Below are 12,566 nucleotides of genomic sequence, written 5' to 3' on the forward strand. Positions count from 1 at the left end.
CTCACACCTGCCGAAAGTGTAAAGTGAAGTCCCCAGTTCTACAGGAGAAGAGACTGTCCAGGAGGAGAGTGCCAGCTGTGTTTTCAGCATGTGGAATGCCCAGTAGAAGCCAAATACCTTTATCAGGACTGATCTGAGTCATGAGGAGTTTTCTGTTTTTTTCAGAATGAATATCATGCAGAAAACTGAATAAAAGCATGCTGTCTGGTGTCCCTGCTGCATGCCCGAGGCACTGGCATTGCCAATCTGTGACGCAATGCCCCTAGCGAGCAGTGAGGCTGCCATCTCTTTACATTTAATGCTGAAGTGCTTACCTGATGAGCACACCATGCAGCATCAGCCCAGCCGTGTCTCTGGGGAGCAGGTAATGCAATGTCCATTCTCAAAAGACTGAAAGACTGAGGTGCCGATTAGGATCCTGGAAAAAATTTCCCCAACCCAATTGAATCTGGACTTTTTTCCGTACAAATGGTAAAAGCGCCGTACAAACTGCCAAGTACGATTCGTATGGGAAAAAGTCCATACGAATCGCATTGGGAAAATTCCCCCACACGTCCTCGGGTCGGGAAAAGTCTCCGACACGTCCCCGGACATTTTTACGTACAAATGGGAAAACTGAAGTCCCAATGCGCAATTACGATCCGTTCCATCCGTCCGATTGTACAACTGCATGGAAAAAAGACCGTCCGGAGCGAACTCCCATAGCATCCATGGAGATGTCCAAACAAGTGCCCGGTACGCGTCGTACCCCCCCCCCCAGCCCCCCGTATGTACGGGGCATACCCCCGTACCCCCCAGCCCCCCGTATGTACGGAGTGTACCCACCAGCCCCCCGTATGTACGGGGCGTACCCCTGTACCCCCCAGCCCCCCATATGTATGGGGCATACCCCCCCAGCCCCCCATATGTATGGGGTGTACCCCTGTACCCCCCAGCCCCCCGTATGTACGGAGCGTACCCCCTGGGGGTCCGCACTGTACATACGGGGGGCTGGGGGGTACAGGGGTATGCCCCGTACATACGGGGGGTTGGGGGGTACGCTCCGTACATACGGGGGGCTGGGGGGTACAGGGGTACGCCCCGTACATACGGGGGGCGGGGGGGTACAGGGGTACGCCCCGTACATACGGGGGGCGGGAGGGGGTACGGCACGTACCGGGCCCCCTAATCAGCTCGCATCGCCGCGTACTTAGCTTTTCCGGCACTTTTTGGGTGCCGTAAAAATATTCCCATCCGGACTGCAGTCGGTGCGAATCGTAATTGCTGGTATGTAAAAACATGCCTAACTCCGTCCGGACGTCACGTCCGCGGTGTCCCGGATCACATTTGTATGTATTTTTCTGTCGGTTGGTCTTTTTTCCGATTCGTACGGAAATGGTGTTTCCGTACGAATGGTAATTGCATGTTTGTAAAGTTTTACAACCCGGTACGAGTCGGACGGAGAAAACGCTCCAGCCCACGGTTTGTACTGGGTTTTTCCAGGATCATAATCGGCCCCACAGTTGGGACCACATAAAGTAAATCCTGCCTTAGGAATTTACCTTTGCCAGTGAGAACTCCTTGGGCATGCCTACTAGTTTGCTGATGTGTCCATGGCACAGGGAACTTCTACCGTCAGGGCTGGCTTTAGCGCTGGTTGCAACAGTGTTCGTTGACGCACCCCCCCGCCCATGGTGGAGGTGGTGAGCACCTCCACTACGATTCCCTCACCACCACCTTTTAACAGTGCCCCTCAAGTCTCCATAACTACTCTCTTTTTGATGGATTTAATTCCTTATAGAGACCCACTCATACCAGTGTAGGGAGTCAGAGCACTTGACATCGCATACAAATTTCACACAGAGACAATCAATCATATGTGTGTAAATAAATGCATAGGAAATGTTACATAAGCCAGAGGACTACAAGGTGTAGGAGTGACAAGTCATCCATTCTGGTAGGCAATATAGTTTAGGAATGCTTGGTCTGGAGAAACTTAAACTCTGAATTGAAAGTGGAACACCATAGTTGGGGGTTCTCTTTAATAATAAGAATCGATTTCTACCCAAATGAACCCTTTTTGCAACATTAATCTATGCTCTAATCTATACCTTGCAGTGTGCTTGCAGCTCTTTGATAACAGTTAACAATTCACTGTTCTATATTAGGATTTTAACTTATAAACTGCACGTAACAAAATGGGATCACTGACAGAATATCGACAACAGAAATGTCGACCTACAAAAATATTGTGACAAAAATATTGTTGGCAAAAATATCGACCTCATATCTACATAATAGTATGTACAAAAATATCGGGGGGAAAATATCTTTGTTAAAAATATAATTGTTAAAAATATCGTTTTTTTTAATGTTTAAAAAATAATGTAAAATAAATTAAATAATACATATAATTGAAAAAACATAGTTAGAATTAATAAAAAAAGTTATAAGTAATAAATATGGTGTTAAAATAAAGTAAACATACATATATATAACATATAATACATGTATTTACTTAATAATATTAATAAATAATTATTGTAATAAATTAGAAAATGATAGAAACAAAATAAAAATTATATATATATATATATATACAACCACCTGTAAAATAAAATATATATATATATATAGAATAAATTAAAATATTAAACTATTTATATATTTTTTAAACAACATTTTACACTACATTAACTGCAACAGTAGTGAAAATGTTGGATAAAGGAGGGGATAAAAATACTATTCCCACTCCAGGGAGTGCAACAGTAGGGAAAGTGTTGGATAGCATAGGGGAATAATTTACTATTCCCACTCCAACAAGTGCAACAGTAGGGAAAGTGTTGGATAGCGGGGGGGAATAATTTACTATTCCCACTCCAGCAAGTACAACAGTAGGGGAAGTGTTGGATAGCGGAGTGGAATAATTTACTATTCCGACTCCAGCAAGTACAACAGTAGGAAAGGTGTTGGATCGCGGAGGGGAATAATTTACTATTCCCACTAGGGAGTGGAATAGTAGGGAAAGTGTTGGATAGTGGAGGGGTAAAAATGACTTTTTCCACTCCAGGGATAGCAACAGTAGGGAAAGTGTTGGATAGCGTAGGGGTGAAAATTACTATTCCCACTCCAGAGAGTGCAACAGTAGGGAAAGTGTTGGATAGTTGAGGGGTTAAAATTACTATTCCCACTCCAGCGAGTGCAACAGTAAGGAAAGTGTTGGATAGCGGAGGGAAATAATTTACTATTCCCACTGCAGCAAGTGCAACAGTAGGGAAAGTGTTGGATAGCGGCGGAGTTAAAATTACTATTCCCACTCCAGCAAGTGCAACAGTGGGGAAAGTGTTGGATAGCGGAGGGTAATAATTTACTATTCCCACTCCAGCAAGTGCAACAGTAGGGAAAGTGTTGGATAGCGGAGGGGAATAATTTCCTTTTCCCACTCCAGCAAATTAATTAGCATTAATTAACAAACAAATAATTAGTTAAAAATAATTTACCTCCCACCATATTCCCCTATAAATGACACCACCAATGTCATAAAACGTGACACAATTAACATCATTAATTAAAAATTAATTACTCAGTTAATAACAATTAAACAATTATTGATAAATTAATTCACACAATTAACACTATAAAACAACATTAAATAAATATTTTATAATAAATATTAAAACATTTATTAAAATTAAATTACTTCCCACTCTACTCCCCTATCAACCCACAAACCGCACCTAAAAAAATGACACAATTAACAATAAATTAATACAAATTGATAACCAATTAATCCATTTTTATTTTTTTTGCATTGTTTTATATAGCGCGAACTTGACCCGAATCAAATCAGGTATCAGAGCGCTTTACATAGCACCAGTTACGTTACATGAGGACACACATTAATTTTTTCTTAGGCACGGGGAAATTAAGTGATTTGCCCAGTATCACAGGAAGTTCAGTGTCATTACCGAGGCTCGAACCCAGTTCCCCAGGTCCGAAGTCGAGTGCCCTAGCTGTTAGGCCAACTCCTCCCCCCTATTAATGATAAATTATTTAGCACATTTAACATTATAAAATATTAAATACATAAATATTAATTAATAAAAAATATTAATTAATTAATTAAAATTAAATTACTTCCCATCCTACTCCCTTATAAACCCACAACCCGCTCCAAAATATATAACACAATTAATAGTTATCAATTAATTAATGAATAAAAATAACCAATTAATAAAAAAATATAAATACTAATAAATAAAAATTATTAATTACCTTATTATAATTAAATTAGTTCCCACCCTATTCCCCTATAATCCCACAACCCGCTACAGAACTAAAACACAAAGGTGCCGATCACGATCCGGTAAAAAATGTCCGAGTACGACTCGTATCGGGTCTTTTTACCGTACGAATCGTACAAGTGCCGTACGAACTGCCAATCACGATTCGCATGGTAAAAAGTCCATGCGAACCGCACTGGGAATCATTCCCCACACGTCCTCGGGTCGGAAAATGTGTCCGACACGTCCTCGGACGATTTACCTTACAAACGTGAAAAGCCAAGTCCGACCGAGGAATCACGATCCATCCCGTGCGTCCGAGCGTACAACCGTATGGAAAAAACACCGTCCGCACCGAACTCCTATAGCAACCATGGAGACATGTGCCCGCATACGCGCCCAACACTCCCCCCAGCCCCCGTACGTCCGACATGTACCCCCCGTGTATGTATACCCCCACCCGTCTAGGTACACCCCAGTACGTTCAAGTCGTACCCCCACCCCAGTACGTGTCGTACCACCGTCTATGTACACCCCAGTACGTTCGAGCCCCACCCCCACCCCAGTACGTGTCATACCCCCCGTGTACCTACACCCCAGTACGTTCCAGTCGTACCCCCACCCCAGTACGTGTCGTACCACCGTGTACCTACACCCCAGTACGTTTGAGCCCCACCCCCACCCCAGTACGTGTCATACCCCCCGTGTACCTACACCCCAGTACGTTCCAGTCGTACCCCCACCCCAGTACGTGTCGTACCACCGTGTACCTACACCCCAGTATGTTCGAGCCCCACCCCCACCCCAGTACGTGTCATACCCCCCGTGTACCTACACCCCAGTATGTTCGAGCCCCACCCCCACCCCAGTACATGTCGTACCACCCTCTATGTACACCCCAGTATGTTCGAGCCCCACCCCAGTACGTGTCATACCGCCCGTGTACCTACACCCCAGTATGTTCCAGTCGTACCCCCACCCCAGTACGTGTCATACCCCCCGTGTACCTACACCCCAGTACGTTCGAGTCGTACCCCCACCCCTGTACGTGTCCTACCCCCGTGTACCCCCACCCCAGTACGTTCCAGTCGTACCCCCACCCCAGTACGTGTCGTACCACCCTCTATGTACACCCCAGTACGTTCGAGCCCCACCCCCACCCCAGTACGTGTCATACCCCCTGTGTACCTACACCCCAGTACGTTCCAGTCGTACCCCCACCCCAGTACGTGTCGTACCACCGTGTACCTACACCCCAGTACGTTCGAGCCCCACCCCCACCCCAGTACGTGTCATACCCCCCGTGTACCTACACCCCAGTGCGTTCCAGTCATACCCCCACCCCAGTACGTGTCGTACCACCCTCTATGTACACCCCAGTACGTTCGAGCCCCACCCCCACCCCAGTACGTGTCATACCCCCCGTGTACCTACACCCCAGTACGTTCCAGTCGTACCCCCACCCCAGTACGTGTCGTACCACCGTGTACCTACACCCCAGTACGTTCGAGCCCCACCCCCACCCCAGTACGTGTCATACCCCCCGTGTACCTACACCCCAGTACGTTCCAGTCGTACCCCCACCCCAGTACGTGTCGTACCACCGTGTACCTACACCCCAGTACGTTCGAGCCCCACCCCCACCCCAGTACGTGTCATACCCCCCGTGTACCTACACCCCAGTACGTTCCAGTCGTACCCCCACCCCAGTATGTGTCGTACCACCGTGTACCCCCACCCCAGTACGTTCCAGTCGTACCCCCACCCCTGTACGTGTCGTCCTACCGTGTACCCCCACCCCAGTACGTTCCAGTCGTACCCCCACCCCTGTACGTGTCGTACCACCGTGTACCCAGTACGTTCGAGTCCTACCCCCACCCCTGTACGTGTCGTCCCACCGTGTACCCCCACCCCAGTACGTTCCAGTCGTACCCCCACCCCTGTACGTGTCCTACCACCGTGTACCCCCACCCCAGTACGTTCGAGTCCTACCCCCACCCCTGTACGTGTCATACCACCGTGTACACAGTACGTTCGAGTCCTACCCCCACCCCTGTACGTGTCGAACCACCGTGTATGTACATCCCAGTACGTTCGAGTCCTACCCCCAACACAACCTCCTAACTACGGAGCGCACCCCAGGCCCCAACATCACAACCGCATGTACGAGTCGTACCAAGCCACACACAAGGACAGCACCGTACAACCAAAGGGCCCATGTACACACCGTACACACGCTCAAAACGCACGGACACAACCAGGACAAAACAAAACAACACAACAATACACCATTCGAATGGCACAAAGCCACTAAACATGGCCAAAAAACACCAAAACAACACCTTCACTGACCTGCAACTGCCAAAAACAAACAGAGGCCCAATACACCACCACTCCTTATAACCAACCCACCCACAATTCAAACACAGCCACACCCACCAATGGACCAATAAAAAGGGCCCACACACACAAACCATGAGCCTTTGCAACAGACCCACTGCTGCCAGACCCCACAGACAACCCACAGCACCAGACCTCAACCTTTACTACACCTTACACTTGCACACCTTCACACAACCACCTTCACAAACACACCCTCATCACATTCACACACACACGCACCTGCACAACCACACCCACACACCCTCAACCATCCACACACCACCCCCACCATCCACACCCCCCCCACCATCCACACCCCTCATCATGCCCACTACCAAGAATCCAAAGTTCAGTAACCGAGAGTTGGAGGTTCTTGTTGATCAAATCCTCAGAGTCGAGCCACAGATCTTTGGAACATTGGTCAGAAACACCAGCCAGGCAGCAAAAACAGCCATGTGGCAGACCATCGTCGATGCTGTGAATGCTGTTGCGGACACCAGACGGACCAGGCAGGAATGCCAGAACAGGTGGTACGATCTGCGGAGGAGGGTCCGAGCCAAGAGGCAGGATGAACACGACCAGGCCAACGCCACCGGAGGAGGGCCCTCCCGCAGACCCGTACACTACCATCCCTGGGAGGAGAGGGTGATGGCCATACTGCCGGTGGAGGCAGTCGAAGGATTAGAAGGACTCCGAGACCCGGGTGAGTACACAAACAACGCACCTCACATGGGGGGAACGGCATCCACAACCAACATCACTAACAGGCACGCAACCACCACAAGCCATCGCATGACTCAACCACACTCCATGAGCACGCACATGCCGCTGCTGCCACCATGCCCCATGCACCCAGCTGGACAATGTCAAGTCACAGGCCACAGAAGACAACAACACATGACACGGTAACCCGGATGGCGGGAGGCTGGGCCCAAAAAAGCACATAGTGCAACTCAGAAGCAGACAACAATTCACTCTACCCATATGGCCTAGGTCACAGCCAGACAAACAGTGTGTCCCAACACAGGAATGACTTGCCAGCAAATGGCGGACGCCTTGCATCAACACATGGGGGCGAAGGCACTGTTTTGCACATGACAGCAGCTAATGAACAGCCAACATTGTGAAAGAGTGGCAGCACACACCACCACAGCAGCAGCGCACAGACACACATCACACCCAATGGGTGCCTGGAGATCAGAAACAAACTCACATCAACAAGCCAAGGGCCACTCAAAGATCTGCTAACAGTGTGTGCCCAGGAAGCTGGGCCGAGGTGACAGAGGGTGACACACGGAGGGAGGGAGAGGGGGACAGAGAGGGAGGGAGAGGGGGACAGAGAGGGAGGGAGAGGGGGACAGAGATGGAGGTAGAGGGGGACAGAGAGGGAGGGAGAGGGGGACAGAGAGGGAGGGAGAGGGGGACAGAGAGGGAGGGAGACGGACAGAGGGAGGAGGGAGAGGGGGACAGAGAGGGAGGGAGAAGGCGACAGAGAGGGAGGGAGAGGGGGACAGAGATGGAGGGAGAAGGGGACAGAGAGGGAGGGCGACGGACAGAGGGAGGAGGCTGACACACGGAGGGAGGGAGAGGGGGACACAGAGGGAGGGAGAAGGCGACAGAGAGGGAGGGAGAGGGGGACAGAGATGGAGGGAGAGGGGGACAGAGAGGGAGGGCGACGGACAGAGGGAGGAGGCTGACACACGGAGGGAGGGAGAGGGGGACACAGAGGGAGGGAGAAGGCGACAGAGAGGGAGGGAGAGGGGGACAGAGATGGAGGGAGAGGGGGACAGAGAGGGAGGGAGACGGACAGAGGGAGGAGGCTGACACACAGAGGGAGGGAGAGGGGGACACAGAGGGAGCGAGACACAGGGAGAGCTAATCAGCCGTGTTGCGTGTGTGAATGTCTGCTCGTCAGCAGGTAGACTGCGTGCATGTAGACAAGGGTGGCCAGTGCCAGAACCCCCCCTCTTCACCATGGCAAAACACAGGGCCATGTCACAACCTGTACACGAGCACAAGGACAGCTACATGGATCATATAAGTGTGTGGATCCACTCCATGTGCGCATGTACAGTGCTACACGGAAGGCGCCAATGCATGGCTCGCCACACCTGCCCACTCCACTGCTGATGGCAGTCACACTTGACGCAGCAAGTAAGACTGTGCCACACATAGTTAAAGGGGCCAAAGTGGTGGCCAAGGGACACACCCATGCACAAGTGCACTGTGAGTGGAATGCAAGACAGATCTTAATTCCAAGAGGAAATGTGCCAACTTTGAAACGGATGAAACATGGATGTTGCATGGACCAAAATTAACATTGTCTCTCTCACACACAGGTCAACGTCGTGGTGCACCCCCCAACACTGGGGGGGAACACTCACAGGACCCGGATCTGCAGGAGCCCGATCCCACCGGCAGCGACCACTCTCCCCACTCTGCGGACGACCCCGACCGACCTGGCCCCTCTGGTGTCCAACCACCTGCAGCACCTGCGTCAGGTACAACTGTGCCAACCACCACCCCCACTCCTGCCACATCCCAGGAGACACCCAGGATCCCTGCCCCAACACCACAATGCAGCCAGGCTCGCCAGGAGGGACACGGTGTCCCGGGCACCCAGGAGGAGGCAGGCGACAACGCCAATGCCACACCTCAGGGGTCCCGGAGACCCCATGTGCCCACAAGTGCAAGCCAGGCGCAAGTGGGCAGGGGTGGTGGGAGTGGAGGACGGCGGAGGCGCGAGCCTGACCAGTTGGCTGGGGATCCGGTATTTTCCCATGTCCGTAACATCCTGGACTCATACCGGCAGGACACCACGGGCATGGCCCAGGTTGTGTCCGTCCTCGAGGGGATCAAGGCCCAGCAGGCCCAGCAACATGCGGAGCTAATTGCCTGTCTACTGGTACACCAACGGAGGATGGAGGACAGACAGGCTGAGCAAGTGACGGCATTCCAGGGGATTCACGCTACACTCCGTCGGATGGCCGACACCATGGCCGACCCTCCCTGTGCCAGACGGCGGAGAACATCACCACCCACAGGGAGGGATCAGGAGGAGGAGGAAACATCCGACGGAGCATCCCAGACGTCGTCACGGCCTGCTGGTGAGGTTCCCCGCAGGAGGCCGGGTCGTCCACGGAAAGGACCGTGAGGGTGGCTGCTACATCACCATCTCCCAGGACACCTGGCCTGGCACCTGGCCCACTGGAGCAACAGCATCACAGCATCAAGAGACATTCTCTGCCACATGGCCCTGCTGGTCACTGGCTGACCAATGTTGACAAAGACTGTGGCATGGACTCTGAGGATTTCCAATGGCAAGGACACCAACTCCCCTACTGAACTTTGGATTCCCAAATCCCGGAAAGCCCCTCACTTTGTCCCCCCCCCCCCCAATATTAAATCACACTATGAAGAGTAGATGCCTGCTGGTAGCATTATTACCTAACATGTGTCTTGTAAAGTCTAAACATGCCTGAGTCATCTTTTCTCTTCAACCATCCACACCCTGGGGCCTGAGTCTGGCACAGGACACATGGGTCACAGTTTATTAGGCAAGACAGACATGGAGCACCATACACACCCGTGATGGGCACAACCAGCTGAGGGGGTGGCCGAACAACCGTGCTGACACACACATTGAGTACACCAACAGTCATGCGCAGAGGTCAGGGATCCAGTCCAGTGTCCTGGGTGGCACCCAGGTATGTGTAGACAGGTGGCAGAACCATGTCCTGCAAGCTTGAGTCCGGTGGATGCAGAGAATGGGGGCCTGGCCAACGTTGGATGCATGGGGATGGCACATGTCACAATACCCACGCAGATATGGACATCATGCCCAATACACAGTCTCAGCCCACACACACAGCTTGCATCTTGCGACTCGACACATTGACACATAGCCACAATCAGGGAATACCATGCCAGACATGCAGGATGCACCGTGCCAACACACCAGCATTGACTGAGAAGAGGCACCTTGGAGGCATAGGGACACCTTTATTAGTCATGTATTCGGGTTTGCAGAGGCAACTCGAAGTACAGATGAACACATCATGTGGAGTGACATGTGGGTCCAACACTGGCACCCCCCTTCTGCAGCACAAATGCGTGATAGCCATGGTACTGGCACACAAGCGTCGGCTAACAGCTAAATACCCACAGCTGCACACGGAGAGCCTGCCATACACCATAGATCCGCTGATGTGGAAGTCCCACACCATGTCAAGCCAATGCTAACCGTATGTGTCCGAGGGCAGTGTCACACACATTGATGCCATCATCACAATCCACTATCCCATCACTGATGACTGTCAACCAGGCAGACCATCTATTCAGGTGTACACAGCTGCATGTCGTGTCCCATGGGGATGCGACATGGCTGCAGAGGAACCAAACCCCGACAGGGGCAGTGTGCACACATCGTGAACAACTGCCACACCCAATACACCCCAGATGCATCCCTTACCCCATGGAGACTTCCAAACGTGTCCGTGCCTGTAACGCTGAGTCAGCCCACGATGTCATGTCCATGAGGAATAGCAGTGCCACAACAATGCAACCAGCAAACGGCATGCGCAGGTACCTGGGGAAGAGAGACACACAAGAAGTCAGCCACAAAAAGCACAGCCACTTGCATGTGCATTTACTCGACACATGTATGGATGACAACATGCTAGGTCACAATTATGACTGGGGAAATACTACCATCACTGCCACCATCACTCCAGTGACACACCCACACACACCTCTGACCCACGTGCCATACATGCAGGTGGAGACACACATCACAACGCATGCCACACGGGGACCAATGCGTGCACACTCAGACACTGGTACTCACCACTAAGAAGTCGCGTATGAGCCGAGTCCGGATGTCCTCTTGCGGCTCCACATCCTCCACATCACTAGCCCCATTGCCAAGCCCTTCGTCCTCCACGGGTGGATGGTCCACGTCATGTTGATTCAGGATGAGTGGCACAGCTCTTTCAACTGCCATGTTGGGCAGCATGCAGCAGACCATGAAGATCTTGCAGACCTTCGCCGGGGCATAAGGGAGTGCACCGCCGGTCTTGTGGAGGCACCGGAATCGGCTCTTCAGCATGCCAAACGTCCTCTCTATCACTCGCCTTGTCCGGCCATGGGCGGTGTTATAGCGGAGCTGGGCCGGCGTGATGGGGTTGCGGAGAGGTGTCAGCAGCCAAGGCATGTTGGGATAGCCAGCGTCCCCTACATGGGAAGCACATGGACATCGTTAGAACTGGTGAAGCGGTCATGCTGGTCGGCTATACAGAATACAGGACAGACAGACTGTACCCACCAACAACACATGCCCGTTCGTTGCGCAGCTGCATCATCATATCAGGCATCCCGCTACGCCTCATGATGTAGGCATCGTGTGCTGATCCTGGGAAACGAGCACAGACATGTGAAATCACCATATTGGACAGACACACCACAAGGGCATTGATGGAGTGGTAGTGCTTCCGATTGCGGTACGCCACCTCCCGTGCGTGTGGTGGTACCAAACCTACATGTGTCCCATCTATGGACCCAATGACATGGGGCATCCCTCCCAGGGCATAGAATCCACGCTTGACCTCAGTCATCTGTTCAGGGGTTGGGAACTTGATGAAGTCATCCAGGTGAATCAACATGGCCTCCAAGAAATCATGCAGCACACCGCTGAACATGCTCTGGGACATGCCACCAACATGAGCTATGGTATTTTGGAAGGTACCCGTGGCAAGAAAATGTAGGGCAGCCATTACCTTCAGCTGGGGTGTCAGTGCCGTAGGATACCTGTGCTGCGGTTGCAGGTGTGGTGCCAGTCTCGCCGTCAGCTCCAGGATCAACGGTTGGGTGAAGCGGTAGAGCCGGATCCTGTCATTCTCCTGCATGGCAGCCAAGTCTGGAATT

Source organism: Triturus cristatus, chromosome 2_1, assembly GCF_964204655.1.
Source record: "Triturus cristatus chromosome 2_1, aTriCri1.1, whole genome shotgun sequence".
NCBI lineage: Eukaryota > Metazoa > Chordata > Amphibia > Caudata > Salamandridae > Triturus > Triturus cristatus.